Here is a 15918-nt window from a genome sequence, read left to right on the forward strand (position 1 = left end):
CTTAGAGTACATTAAGGAAAGAGTCCACAAAGGCAAATAATTCACAGGATATAGCTAGTAATCTCTTAAAATACATGATTGGCAATAATCCACAAAATGGTATTTAATCAATGAGAGGTACCACAAAGTCCAACAAGTCCTTAGGATCCCAGCCCCTCAGGGAAACCTGACTGAGCTCTAAATGGGGCGCAGTCCAGCAGAGTAACAGCAGACTTCCAGCAACAGATGCACATGGAGGCTCAGGGTTCCGGGCTAACGGAACCCTGAGCTTTTTCTAGCCCCCAATATTTCAAGGGTCAATTACTGCACTGCATGCCATCCGACGTCACTGATCACAAGCTGGGCACACTTTATTTACAAGGTAGACACATGCTATGGTCTCTTTCACTGGTTAAGCTTCAGGTGCATATCTTGCCAGCTACTTCAAGTTGTAGGAGGGGCATAAGCACCCTAGTGTAGGACACAGAACTACTGTGCACTCTGTAATTGCCTAGTTTCTAGGCAGGAGTTTGTGGTCATGCAAAAATTGCTTCTCTGCCTTTTGGCTAAGATCAAGTGTAGTATCTGTTCTTATCAGTTAAGAGGGGGTGGCACTTGCTTCCATACCTGATCTACGGCAAGATGGATTAGGGGTGGAGGTGGCTTTGCAAAACCTGCTGGTTTAAAGGCAACCTGGAGCGGTTAGATATACCTGAAAGGGAAGCATCCTGATGGGGATGGAGAACCACTGGGTATGGCTGAAGGGATACCCATCCCTGGCCTTTTGGCCTAGATTTGTGTGATTTCCACCCCTTTTAATCTTTTAGTTAGGAAAGCCTGCCCCTTTTCGGTGTTATTGAGGGGAATTGGCTGGTACTACCTAATATAATTAGGTGGGAGCGATGGATGAGACTTTGTCAATTGGTCTCTCCATAGGCTCTCAGGGTTCTGATACCTTCCTGGCTGGGGTGGGGCTGCATCAGTCTGGGCTGATGGTCAGGGTTATGATGAAAAGCCCATGGTGAATGTGCTCCTGGAGTGGCAGTCCAGGGGTGCCATAGCTTGCACGAGTGTTGAGGGGCATTTTGAGATTTGGCACCTTGTTTACTTCAGTACACACTTTTTCATACCTGCCTCTAGGAGCAAGACTTTTGGTTAGGACCAGAGGAATTTTTGATTCCTGGCCGAAGGGCTGGCCATTGTGCAATACACTTCTCCCACCTTCCTTCTCCCCACTTTCTTTTTATTTATCCTGTAAAGTACATTATCCTTATTAAGTCCCGCCAGTGAGAGATCAGGTGTGGAATGTTTTTAAGGGAATCTCAAAGTGTTAAAGAATGATAAAGTGTGGGTGCTAGGATAGCCAGTCTGGTCTTGGTTGGACACCAAAGTATATAGTCTAGAGTATAGTGGGGGGATAGCCTGTCTTTCCATGTGTACCCAATCAGGGAGTGTAATTTTAGAATATATAGTGGATAGTTGGGATAATTGTGCTGCTTGATAATGCCAGAGTATGTTTGGAACACGTACTCCACCATGATCTCTACTGTGAAAGAGAGTCCCCTTGGCAATCCTATGCCCCTTGGCTCCCCATATAAACTTTACGATTTTCGATTGGAAATTCCTGAGACGGTCCTTAGGGATGGGGATAGGCAATGATCTGAAGAGATAAAGGATGTGAGGTAGTAGGGTTATTTTCCTAATGTTCACCCTGCCTAGCCAGGAAAGGCCCAGTTTGTCCCATATTGAGAGATCTTTCTCCATTTTATGAAAGATTGCTGGGAAATTAGCTGAGTAGAGTTTGTCTATAGTGGCAGTCGAGTTAATCCCTAAATAGGGGAGCGCTGTCTTGGTCCACTTGAACCTGAAGTGAAGTTGTTTTTAAGTTTGGAGACCAGTTGAGCTGGTAGATTGATATTGAGAGCTAAAGATTTTGAATAGTTAACCGTGAGTCCTGAGACTTTGCTAAAATCATCTAGCACCCTGCATATATTAGGTAGGGAGGGATTGAAGATTATATAAAGAGCAAGATATCATCAGCAAACAAAGCACATTTGTGGGTCTGTGGTCTGCATTGTACCCCTTGTATATCAGGATTGTCTTTGATGGAAATGGCTAGAGTCTCGATGACCATGGCAAAGATTAATGGGGACAAGGGACACCCCTGTCTTGCGCTGTGGAGGATTGGGAAGGAGTTATATCCCTGCATCCTAATTTTCACTCCCCTATTATGTTCATAAAGAACCAAATCCCCATTTTTGCAGGGTAAGGACCAGAAAAGACCAAGAGATGGAATCAAACACCTTCATGAGATCCAGCGAGAGCAAGAAACCCTTTTGCTCTGGGCCCTCGTCCCACCCCGATCCTAAAAGCGAAACAATGTCGATTGCTCTCCTAATTTGGTCCAGACCCTGCCGCCCGGGTATAAAGCCAACTTGATCCTTGTAAATGTAATGCCGCATACACGCGATCAGACTTTTCGACGGGCTTGGTCTGGCGGACAATCCGACGGACTTTGCAGCTGATGTCCACCGGACTTTCAAATGAACGGACTTGGCCACACATAATCACTCCAAAAGTCTGATGGATTCGAACGTGATGACATAGAATAAGGAAGTTCATAGCCAGTAGCCAATAGCTGCCCTAGCGTCGATTTTAGTCCGTCTAGCACAAAGATGACCAGATTTTTTTCACCGGACTTGAGTCCGTCGGAAAGATTTGAAACATGTTTTATTTCTAGGTCCGTCTGACTTTTGGGAAGAAAAAGTCCGCTGGAGCCCACACATGATTGTATGTACGCATCATAAAGGCCAATAAAGCTAGATATCCTGTCAGCTAAAATGTTTGTTAGACTTTTGAGATCATTGTTGATCAAGGATATGGGCCTATAATTGGAGGTGATACTGGGGTCCTTGCCTTGCTTAGGGATCACTGTAATGAACACCGAGTTTGATGCCTTATCAAGAGGCGCTCCACAACAGAGATTATTAAAAATCAAGCTAAATATGGGCAGAGTATTGGGGAAAAATACCTATAATACGGTACAGAGAAGCCGTCAAAGCCTGGGGCTGAGTTATTCAAACCTGCTCAGCTTTGTACATTTTCTTTTTAAACAAAAATAAAGAATAACCTACTACCACATGCAGCACCACATTTGGATGGATTTGAGGACTTTGTGGATCTTTGACTACCCTACGTTTCTCCTGAAATTGGATCTTGTATATTGTTTGGAGGTTTTAGCAGGGGGGCCCAGATACTCTTATACCCTTGTTGTAAAAATTGCAGTGAACACCACCATGTCCTGTTATGTGGGCCCTAGTTATAAAAGTTCTACCAGAGAAGTGCAGCTATCACTCTGCATCCCTTAGTGTCACTTAAAAAGCCGCCTGATCTTCTCTCAGCTGTAAAGATGGCTGCAGGCCACAGTTTCCAACCATCTGTAAACCTTTAGACAGTTTGTAAATTAATGGCTATTTTCAACCTGTCCATAAATGTCCGTTACGTACGAAGCAGTCTGTAAAAAAAATCTAAATTTTGGTGACAGTGCACTGGGCATGCACTGTGCTGAAGTCGGTCGAAATGTGATGATCAAATCAGGTCATGGGGCTTGGCATGCGTAAAAATTGCACACCATTTCCCTCCAGTCACTATTTGCATTGCAGATAGGACTGGTTCCCAGCTGCGCCGCTCTCTTGCTGCTTGTTACACTGCCCTGCTCTGCTATTTTTGCTTGCTCACTAACACCTGCTGCTGTTGGTGAATGCCTGCCCTCTGCCCTCGGTCTAGTCCTGCCTGCCAGTGCCACTGCCACTTAGGTCAGTCCAGGCTCGGTCACCACGACAGCCACATGTGAACAGACCATCTGTTCCCAGTGTGCCCACCGGTGCTCAGGCCTAGCTCACGCATGTTGGTATGTATTATATTTTGCATAATTTGCAAATTTTGTGAGATCATTGTGTGCAAGTGTAAATTAATGCTATGAATTCCCCTTCCCCAAAACAGCTGCCAATGCCTGCTGCCCTCAGCCCTTCTTCCATCGATTGAACTGCACCAAGCATAAGGCCCGTTGTCTGCCTACAAGCACAAGCTACTCCTCCTGTGTCCTGAATTATTTACTTTGGCTTAAAATAACAGTAAGCGAATACACAATTTGTGGTTGTTTGCTTTGCCAATAAATGATCTGCTGTAATTATTTGCATGTTTGCTATTCTCCATCTCTCCGTCTTTGTGCCGTAAGTTTGTTCCCCTCCCCCTGGACTCTCTGATCCGCTGTTTTGATCAGCCTTATCCTGTTCCACGCCCAACACCTTGCCTGCTTTTCTCAGCCATCCCATCAAGTTCACTGCAACAAACACAAGGCCTTAAAGTACAAGCACCAGCACCACCTGCTGCAACTCTTCCTGAAGCACACCCTTTGGCTTCATATAACGTTAAGCATTACACAATTTGCAGCGGTATGTTTTGCCAAGAAGTGATCTACGCCAGTGAATTTCATCTCATGTTTGGTGTTCTCCTTCTGTCCCTCATTGAGCTATAGGTTGGTTCTCCTCTCTATAGACTCCCAGTCACACTGCTTTGACCAGCCTCAGCTTGTTCCACCACCGACTGCTGCCCTTAGTCCTCCTTCCATCAAGTGAACTGCACCAAACACAAGGTCCGCTGTCTGCCTTGACTACAAGCACACATATTGCCTGCCTGCCTGCTGCATCTCCTGTCCTGAAACATTCCCTTTGGCTTTATACAACTATATCACACAGTAAGCAAATAGACAATTTGTTGTGGTGTGCTTTCTCAAGAAATGATCTGCTATAGGCTCATGTTTGTTTTTCTCCTTCTCCATCTTTGTGCTGTTAGGTTCTCCTGGACTGACCATGATTTCATAACTAGTGACCAGCCACTGATACTGCCTTCACCTGGATCCTTTTTGGAACTCTCTCCTCTGGTAAGTATGTAATTTTTCAAAGCCAGTGTTTTGTGAATGTCTACTTTGTTTGTGTGTGGAAACTTGGGTAGGGACTTGGATCCTGGGGACTGTCATTGAGGTCACAGAAATCAGATTATTTTTTTGTTTGTTTCTTCCCTAGAAAAGTAGACAGCGTATTGAGAAACCAGCTGTATGGCTCTACAGACACCACCACCACCACCAGATGAGACAACCAGCTAATCTAATTCTAATAGGCTATCTTTCACACCAATAAAGCACACGCACATTTGCCTTTGAAGCCCACTATATAACCCAGACAAACATTTTTTTTCTTCTCCTTTTTATTTTTGATGCACCTAATTACAGATATTATGTTTTGATAAAATTTTTCACAAAGTTTCAAAAAGATCAGTTTTCATGAACAACTATAACTTTCCTGACTGTCATCAGACATATAGGTATCTGCAGCACACAAGGCAGTAGTAGGTTAGGTTATACTGTCAGTTACTGAAATTAAAAAAAGCTCAGTCTGGGCTGGTTTGGCCATCAGTTTCCCAGAGAATTGTGACAATATTTTAAAAGGTTTTTAGATTAAAGTTTAACATATTAAACAGCACATGTTGGTTACACAACAGTGCAGGATGTGTGAAACTATACAGGAATCTTATGCACTAGCAGTTTGCATGCATTGTGAAAATACTAATGCACATATGTGTGCACGGCCATTTGTAATATGGTGTGCACCCAAGAGCTCAACAGAGTTTTTCAGAAGAAGGAAGGTGGCCATACTGCGGGGTGTTGGGGTTGGGCCAGGCAGTATGGGCAATTGGCGATGCACTCAGTGAGTAGGGTGTACCTAGGCCCACCTGGCACACCCTGTGCGCTTGTCTATGATAATAGTGTACAAGCTGCTGTTCACATCAATTACATGTGTCCCCACATCTAACAGTTAAAATAAAAAATTAGTGAATGTGGCGCTTGCTCAGATATAGCTAATATCTTGGGCCTTGCTAATATTTCAACAAGTTAATCCAAAATTGTATATGTATACAGTAAATGTACAAAGTGTTACACAAATTATATTGCCCCAAATTGCCTCAAATGGATATTATTATCAATTCATATATACACATAATGAGATTAAAAAACTAAAACAAATGTGCTCCATATAGACCATATGCTATTTTCTACTGGGGTTGGTGCCAATAATCCGGTGCTGTAAATGAAATTCAAATCTACTGTATATGCAATTTGTGACCGAAAACTCAAATAAATGCTACTAATTAATAGTTACGTAATAATTAATATAAATTGTGAAAAAAAACTATCCGTGGCAAAATAAATTACTTCCTCCTATAACAGGGTAAATGTGTGAAATGAACATTATATGTGACTGCACAGTTGCTGAACAGTTACAGTGATACACCACACCAAATTTAATATTGTTTTCTAAATAGTTCAGCGCTGTGTCTCATTAACCCCCCTAGCGGTAATCCCGAGTCTGGCTCGGGTTAGGAGTTTACTGATAGAAGCGGTAACCCCGAGCCAGACTCTGGATCGCTTCGCTGGATGCAGGGTAGGACACAGTGAGAGTTACTTACCTTGTCCCCTGGATCCAGCGATGTCCCCCGCGCTGTGTGATCGTGTTGTCCTCTGCTCGATTCTCAGCGCCGAATGCCGCAAGCTCCGTTCCCTGCAGCGTTATGGCACACGGGAGCGGAGAACGGCGGCAAATTTTAAAAAGTAAAAAGACACAAAACACACACAGCACTGTAATCTTACGGATTACAGTACTGTATTACAAAATACACACCCCCTTTGTCCCTAGTGGTCTGTGCAATGCCCTGCATGCACTTTTATATTATAAATACTGTTTTTTTCTGCCTGGAATTTGGAGATTGTCCATAGCAACTAAAACGTGTCCCTTTTTCAGTGTTTTAGGATTTAATTACATTATTGAATAATTTTTATTATTCTTTATTATATTATAAACTTTATCATACCCGAGATGTCTGCTAGACTCTGGTTTGAAGAGATTTAAGAGCGTTATTCCTAAGAATTACAGGACTACAAAATAAAACGCCAGATTTCCATGCAAAATAATTGTACCGCTTTCAGCACCTAATTCCAGACTGAATCATACCGCCAGGGAGGTTAAATAATGTGTGTACAACATTTATAAAATTAAACATTTCATGATCAAAAAAAAATGTAAATTAAAAAAAGAAAATGTCAAAAAATTTGAAAAAAAAAACAGTTCATCTGTGTCAATGCTTCCAAAACAATCACCACTGTGTGTGTTCATCCTCAAAAGGATCAATATCCAGTGCTCTGTTTGCATGTTTATTAAAAGCCCCCAAAACAAATCCACTTACAAGATAAAAAATTTAAAACAGCATGTCTCAAATCATCACTTCATTCACCGCAAATCTACACTCACGAAGCGTCACAGATTCGGCTCCTCCCCTCTAAACACGTCTTGGTATCTCATTGGTCTCCATCAGTAGATCTACTGTAGGATTACCATTTGAGAGTGAAAGTTGATCCATTGTGGTGGACACGAGGAGTGATTTGTCTATGCTTTTACATTCATCTTTGAGGTGAGCAGGCACTTCAGCTGGTGGAGGTGTGCACTGGATATTGGTCCTTTTGAGGACACACACAGCGGTGATTGTTTTGGAAGCATTGACATTTTTTGACATTTACATTTTGTAATTTAAAATATTTTTTTTGATCATGAAATGTTTAATATAATTTTTGTATGCATATTATTTAATGAGACACAGCGCTACACTATTTAAAAACAATAACTAATTAATTAATACTTGCAATGCAATCCCATATACTGTAGCGCTGTTTATAAATGTCTATATCCATAAAAAAAATAAAAATGAAGGTTCAAACAGAAAATCTCCAGCAAAAGCTGGATCCTTGAACACCATATTTCAAAGAAATTTTAGGCATCCCCACTCTGTGATCCACCCTTGTGTGTTAAATGGCTGCTCACCTCCAGTATAGACCCATATTTTCATATAGGTCTATAATTTGCTTAGTAAACTGAAATTCCTCTTAGGTGTTTAGGTTCTCCTGTATATACGCTGCATATCTCCACTTCTGCTCCACTCCACCAGACCTTTTGGGATTTCCCTATCAGGTCTATATGTGCTTGGTAAACTGAAATTCCTCTTAGGTGTTTAGGTTCTCCTGTATATACGCTGCATGTCTCCACTTCTGCTCCACTCCACCAGACCTCATGCAGCGTTACTTATATTAAAAAAGCAAATCCTCCATAATTGCTATTGTTAGTGCAGCCAGCACCTCTCACACGGAGCTTCAGTGCAGCTGCTGGCTCCCCTCTCATGTGTTGGGGATGGCTGTGGGCTTTGTTTTTTTTTATTTTTTTTGTTTTTTTTTATTTGTAAAAAACAGAATGGCATACTACAACATGCAGCACAAGACTTGGGTGGGTGTAAAGACTTTGTGGAGCTTTGTCTACTCTACGTTTCTCCTACAAAGCAACCTCAGATATTGTTTGGAGGTTCTAGTAGGAGGTGGTCATTTTGTAAAAATTGTATAGTAGCTCTGACAAACTTTTCAGTTTTGATCTTGGATATTGTTTGGAAGTTCTAGCAGGGGGTGCACCTACTTGTATACCCCCAGATTGCTGTAAAAAATTGTGCAGTGAACTCCGCCATGACCAGTCAGGTGAGCCCTTGTTTTGAGCGCAGCTATCCCTCTGTCTCACTCATTTCACTGCCCTACATCCTACAAACCATTACAGAGGTCAGTAGGATGTAGAGCCATATGCAGGGGGTCTAAGCTTGTAGGGCAGTGGATAGGGGTCATCAGTTTCTAGGGCCAAGTAAAGGACTCAGTCATTTGTAGAGGAGAGGACCGGGAGTTAGCAGGGCAGTGTTCAAGGGCCAGCAGGGAAAAACATGATAATACTGCGCTAAAGTTGCGGTGAAAAGTTACGTGCAGCAGCTGCATACAAATGTGACAAAAATTCATAAAAACCAAAATGGACAAATGTAGCGCTAAAATAGGGATTAATGGTAAATAAATATAAAAATAAAAATGTCCACTAGAGTTCATCTGAATAGACAATAAATTCTCAAAGTGGGAAGGTCAATCCTGCATGGAGAAAAGCAGCAGACAGCTGTGTATAGATGAGTAGTAAGGTCCGGGTAAACAGGTATATTGAAATACTCTTACCGGAAATGATGGACCTGTGTGACACCAGATCGTACGAGCATATAACGATAATCGTTTGGAGCAGCCGACTCTGTGGGGTCCTTCGCTATCCATGACCATCCAAGGGAATCGACGTCCAGGGGGATCAGCGGACCAAGACAAGGCATCCAAAAAAAGGTGTATCTCCGAACGGTCAAATAAGCATAAGGAGCAAATAGCATGTAGAAACATAAAAGAAGGGGTCAGCAGGATGGATTTCAGCAGGGCAAAGGTAGCCAGGCAGTGTACAACTAGCCCTAACCACAGATTAGATGTTGCTGAATTCAGCACTGTGAGCCAAATAAGAATGTAGATATAAAGAAATTCCCTTGCTTTTACAATAGAAGAAAAACAATTACACCCGTGCTATGTGCGTGTATACAGCCATTAATTCATATTTTAATCATTAGGCTAGAAAATTAGAGGTTCTGCTCTGAACTTTCAATTGTCTAAACCCAGAAAGTTTTAAAGTTACCATTTAAATGTACATTATGATTATTTCAAAACATATGTGCACTAGATGGTGCTATATTTACACAAATGTACTGGAAAAAAAATTGTACTAATAGTAAAACTGTACACATAACACTCGATTGCTTCTGCATGAGCTTGTTAGATATAAATTAATTATTGCAGCACTAAAGAAATTATGTGTCTCTAAGAGAAAGAATAGTCTAATTTACAAATCACTTTGCTAAACTGAGTGATTATGTTTATTGTATTTCTCTCCAGTTTTACTGTAGCACTCAGCTCTGGTAATCATCAAATTTTGAATTACCTCTTTATAGTGTGCCTCTGTTCATTCTAGTATTTGAAGCTTCTTAGCATAAATGCTGCAGTGTGCATGTGCATCATTTAGCATTGAGCATTTGAGCATTCATAAAACAGCCACACAGTACATAGTGCTGGACAATAAGGCCTCTTTCACATGGGCGGCAGTATTAACTGCCCCCCCCCCCCCCCTAAAAAGGACATCAATGGTAGATAGATTTTCAGAGGCTGTTGTGAAGCGGTTTTTAAGCTTTGTTTTGTTTTTATGATGTAGCATAAGTATAAAAGAATCTCATACATGATGGTCAATTAGGATCTTTTTCTCAAGTTTAAAGAGTCCCTGTCAGGTCTCTTAAGAATTTAAAATGTCAAGTCCTTCCAAGAAAAGAGATCTCATACTAATCACTCCTACAGCATGTGTGTCCTAATGTTTCTAAAATTCCCTGAAACTAATCTAAGCTAGACATGTCAAATTTGTTTCGGTTCAAATATAAATTTAAACAAGTTTTTGGTTATTCAGAGATTTGCATGTATCCAAATCTCCAAATGAAATAGTAATGAATAGTAAAAGAATTTTGTTGAAGTTTGTTAAAATTCGTTTTGTTTATTCATTTTCTAATGAATTCCAAATTTTCAGAATGATTAGATTCAGATTGGTCGAAAAACGATCGACCGATTAAAATTTTGTGTGTAGAATGTTAAGTGGTGCCACCGCGTCCCTAACAACCGATGACTCATCAGCTGTCAGCTGGGCTTCCCCACTGACAGCTGAAAAGTAAACCAAACAATGGCGGCAATATAAAAAATATTAAGGAAAATGGTGTGGGAGTCCCCCCAAATCTATAATAGGCCCTTTGGGTCTGGTAGGGATTTTAAGGGGAACCCCATGCCCAAAATAGAAAAAAATGGCATGGGCCCCCCCAAAATCAACACCAGACCCTTATCCAGAGATTGCAGTAAGGAAAGTGGGGGGAAGAGTGCTGCTCCCTCTTCTGAACCATACCATGCCACATGCCCTAAACATGGGGGTGCTTTGGGGGGCACCCCCACCCCAAAGCATCTTGTCCCCATGATTCTAATTGTAGAATCATGATTCAAATTCTAATCATTCTGAAAATTTGGAATTCGTTAGAAAATGAATAAACAAAACAAATTTTAACAAATTTTAACAAAATTTTTTTACTATTCATTACTATTTCATTTGGAGATTGGGATACATCCCAATCTCCGAATAACCAAAAACTTGTCTGAATTTGTATTTGAACCAAAAAGAATTGTACTTGTCTAGTTTAGATTTGTTTCAGTGAATTTTGTCTCTCTTATACCACCTCTCATACACTTTGTAGATGGGCAGCCAAGGATCTTTCCTCTCTTTCTTCTGGTTAATGAGTCTTCTCAGACATGTAGTTGATCTCATCAGTTGCAAGGTAACAAGCCTTCATAGACTGCTAGCTGCACCAACCAACTGTGGGATAAAGAGTCTAAACCCCCTAGTTGAATTGGTCCAAAGTGCAGGATACTTCCAATTTAAACCTCATCAGCATGTGCCTCTGTGCTTGTCATAGCATTTTCTTCCTGGCTACCTATGTGTTTCCTTGCCTGACCCATTGTTTCATTTTTGGATGCCTTTGTTGCTGACCTTTGCCTTCTACTCAGATTACTTAGATTACTCTTTGGATTGCCCTTTTGAACTGAATGTCGTTGACGTTGTTAACTGGACTACGCTTGCCTGCTCAGGTCTGTCTTCAGATTACACTTGTCTGTTACCTGCCCTGATCTCGGAATATCCCAGGATTCCACTTCTAGCCGCTCTCTACTGCCTGATCAGGCTCAGAAGGACAGGTACCCTTCCTTGTCCCAGTTGCTCAGTCCCAATGCTGTCTGGGTAAGAACTTTAACATCATGTTCTAAGTTGACCTGGGGACAAGAAAGTATCAGAGCAGGTACATATACTCTCACAATCCGCAACCCACCTATACCAACCACAGGGGTCCTCGCACTCACAGCATGTCAGTCCTTGGCACTCTTGTCGGTGGCCTATGTCCTGTGGCGCCCCCGTGCGAGGATGGTGAGGCCTATAGCACATGTCTGATGGCTTCTTCATATCAAAATGGCAGCACTGAAGTGCTTCCTGTTTTAGACAGCAATTGCATCACTTCCACCACACCTCCTGAGATAATTTCCTGTTTGACCGCTATAAAGCTGAAAGGTTCCAGAGAGAGAGTGCTCAATTATTTTAGATATAAATTATAAGTGTGATAGCATTGCTAAATAACTTCTATGAAGATGCACATAAATCAATAAATAACTAAAAGGAAACACAATTCATAATGAGGTGCAAGTGTCAATGGGACAATTCATAATAAAGTGCATGTGCCAATGAACTACTGTACTAAGATATATAAAGTGCAAAAAGACAGACAGTCCATGTATAACAAAATTCTTAACTGTAGTACCCAAAAAATAGTCTTTATTGTGAGCCGCGCTTGGCAGCAACACATTGGGTGTTATTTTACGAAAGGCAAATCCACTTTGCACTGCAAGTGCACTTGGAAGTGCAATCACTCCAAATCTAAGGGGTAGATCTGACATGAGTGGATGCTCTGCTGATTTTATCATCCAATCATGTGCAAGCTAAAATGCTGTTTTTTCTTTTCCGTGCATGTCCCCCTCGGATCTACAGCGACTTAACTTCCAAGTGCACTTTCAGTACACTTTCAAGTGCACTTGCAGTGCAAAGTAGATTTGCCTTTAGTAAATAACCCCCAATGTAATCCACTTTGCAATTCATGTCCCCGTTATCGAGTACAATGAAGGTTCACCTCCATCATAGACCTCATCAGGGTCAAGTATGCATGAAACACTATGCTATTCTCCTTTAAGAGTGGCTCCTCACTGGTCACCAGCAGCTCAAGATGACATAAAAAGACAAGAATGCTTCCAATAATACAGTACCTGGGTGTTAATCTGAATAAACCTTGCCATCCCAGCTTTATAAAATGCACTCACATTTATTATAAAATAAACAAGCATAAAAGTTTAATCAAGCATCCATGCCTGCTAGGGTCTATGATGTAACGGGGACACAAATCACAGAGAGGATTACATTGTGTTTCTGCCAAGCACGGCTCTCAATAAAGACTTTCTTTGGACGCTACTTTTAAGAAGAATTTTGTTATACATGGACCGTCTTTGACTTTTTTTACTTTATATATCTTGGCACCATAGTTCATTGGCACATGCACTTTAATATGAATTGTCCCATTGACACTTGCACATCATTATGAATGAATTGTGTTTATTTTTAGTTATTTATTGATTTATGTGCATCTTCATAGAAAATATTTAGCAGCACTATCACACTTATTAATTATACATTTGCTGTGGATGTGGGAACACATAGGTGATAGCAGCAGCTGTATTTAAATATTTATTTTTGTCCACCACCAGGTGGCAGCATGCAACTATTTCACTTTTATTTCTTTTTTTTTCAGTTATTTTAGAGCTGTCCACGAAGTGTACCTATTGCTAGCCATGTGATAACATTACCTAACCTTTGCTTTATTTACTGATCCTTTGCTGCCTGCCCTTACCTTATTCTATGTTTGACTTGGATTATGAACTTTTCCTTTTTGTATCACACTTTTGGAAACTGTGTCAGATTCATCTCCTGAGTATCCTCATCCAAGGTGTGTGCCCCTGCTATTGGGCTTCCCTTATCTAAGCACGGACATATACCATCTTTATTAATTTAATAAAAAACAATATATAGTTTTGCAACCACTTTTAGGGAACAGGGGCTTCTCTAGGCAGAAAAACCACCAACCTGCTATAGTTCCTGACCTAGGCATTTGGCAGTGCATTATGCGGCAGTTTACACATTCTGAATACCCATAGAGTGGCTGTATCTGTTTGGATGAGTTCACTGTATTGCAAATATTCATTCCTTCAGCTAATTCAATTATTTTTTTTTTAGTTGAAGACAAATGCTGACAGGGCCACTCATGGCTCAAAGTGTAGGTGTTTTTATGGCAGGCTCTAATTTCCTATCTTTAATCCCTAATGGAGATTTTTCAATATGAGGAGACCCAGCACCTGACAAATTTTAAAACCTTTTATCACTTTTTTGGTGACTGAAGTGACTGGATTTCTTACACCCTAAGAATTGGAGCATGAAAATATTCAATTACTCTAATGCGTCTATTGTATGTGAGCTATTCTGAGGATAGGACACTTTGAATATCATAAATTGCCTTTTTTTTTTTTATAAATTGGTGAAGTGTAGAAAAATCCAGAGTGCCCCTTTCCTAGTATATAAGGGTAGAGATGAGCACATGTATATTGTATCATAATGTATATATATATATATATATGTCGCACATGACCTGCTAACAGAGTAGGGAGACACATACACATACATGCTAGGCAGAGTAGGGAGACACATACATGCTACTGACTTTTTATGGCGATTCCATAAAAATCGCTTGTTCTGACTTGGTATTCATTTTTAAATGCTAGTAAAAAAAAAAGAAAAAGGAGTAAAAGACATACACTTGCACCATGAGATTGAATAAAGTTCCTCACCTCTACATAAAACATCAGCCTGCATATAAACCTTTGCACATCCACGATAAGCTCACATTTTGCCATCTCCCATTTTAATCTACCAATTTTTCTTGCAAGTTTGAATAAGTGAGTAAGTGTACCCGACTTTGATGTACAACAATGCACTAGCTATCAGAAAATTGCTAAAACAGGGTAAAACCCAGGTGTTCATTTGGTTATTAAACTTACTAGTCTTTTGTACGCTAGTTGCTTACTTTAATTGTGTTTTCTGTCATATGGTTGGCTTATACTTGTATTTATGTATAAGAGAGGGAACTTTGTTTTGGCAGTTTAATAAGGCTTAACAACGCTTAGCTCATTTTTACTTACAAAGTCTGGTATTGCTTTATAATACCATTGCAAATTTGTTCAGGTAAGTTAAACAATACAATACAAAAGTGCATATCTGATTGACTATGACATATTTCCCAGTTCATGAACTTAATTCCTGAGATTGCTTCCATCTTGTTCACATAAATAAAATGTTCTTGCTCTTGCACAAATTTGCAATGAATCATTCATAACACATTAATATTTCATTTGTGCATTCAACATATCTATCGTTCAGTTACTTGTATAGTGACGGACAGTGTCAGAATCAAGACACAGTGAGCAGAGTGACGAGAAAGGCAAATCCCAATGTACTTTGTTGTCACTGAGCATAAATCAAGTGAGTATAACAGTAGCTAGGTACATTCCCAAAAAAGTGTATGCCTGAGCTAACATTAACTGAAGTTAAATATATACTGTATTAATGGAAAACAGAAAGAGAGTAGACAGTTTGCACTTATTTTGCTATGTGCTGCGGGATTTCCCATACTGCTAAAACAGCTTTCAGAAACATAAGATAGAGATAAATACATGTCAACATATAAAACCTGTCCACTTTGTTTGCTAATGTTTTATTCCCAGGATGGTTATTGTTCTGTCTTCACTATTGAGAGATCATCAGGGAGCTAAATTTCTGCTTATTGCTCAGTAAATGGAGGCTCTGTGTAAACCTGGAAGCTCTAGTGACAGAAAGCAAGGTAAAGGAAATGTGGGTAAAACAGACAATAACACACACAGTATTTGATTTATGTTTGTCAGGCTTACATTGTGGAAATCATTTTACTCTCAATGCTATACTGTAGTGGGAATAAGGAACAAATCGGGTAGCTTAAAAATACCAGTCCATGTTTTTGTATGTAACAATTCTTGTGAAAATCTGGAGAGTTAGGTGACATTTATGAATGTTTGCAGAATGAATTGAAGTCAACCAGGAAGGTGAAATTAGGGTAGTTGTTCGTGTTTTTTGAAGGTATAATTGAATTCAAATGACTGCTGAGGGTTATGCATGTCCCTTTCAACACTGTTCTTGTGCCAAAAAACCTATAGCCTCATGTCTTTTTATTACAGAACTTAAA

General features: G+C 40.3%; 1 pseudogene; it reads left to right on the top strand.

Moving 5' to 3' along the window:
- The first annotated feature begins 525 nt into the window (after window positions 1–525).
- LOC143986337 (U2 spliceosomal RNA) lies at window positions 526–658 on the top strand (annotated as a pseudogene).
- Window positions 659–15918: the final 15260 nt, after the last annotated feature.

Source organism: Lithobates pipiens, unplaced genomic scaffold, assembly GCF_037356315.1.
Source record: "Lithobates pipiens isolate NorthernLeopardFrog02 unplaced genomic scaffold, aLitPip1_a1.2 Scaffold_16, whole genome shotgun sequence".
NCBI lineage: Eukaryota > Metazoa > Chordata > Amphibia > Anura > Ranidae > Lithobates > Lithobates pipiens.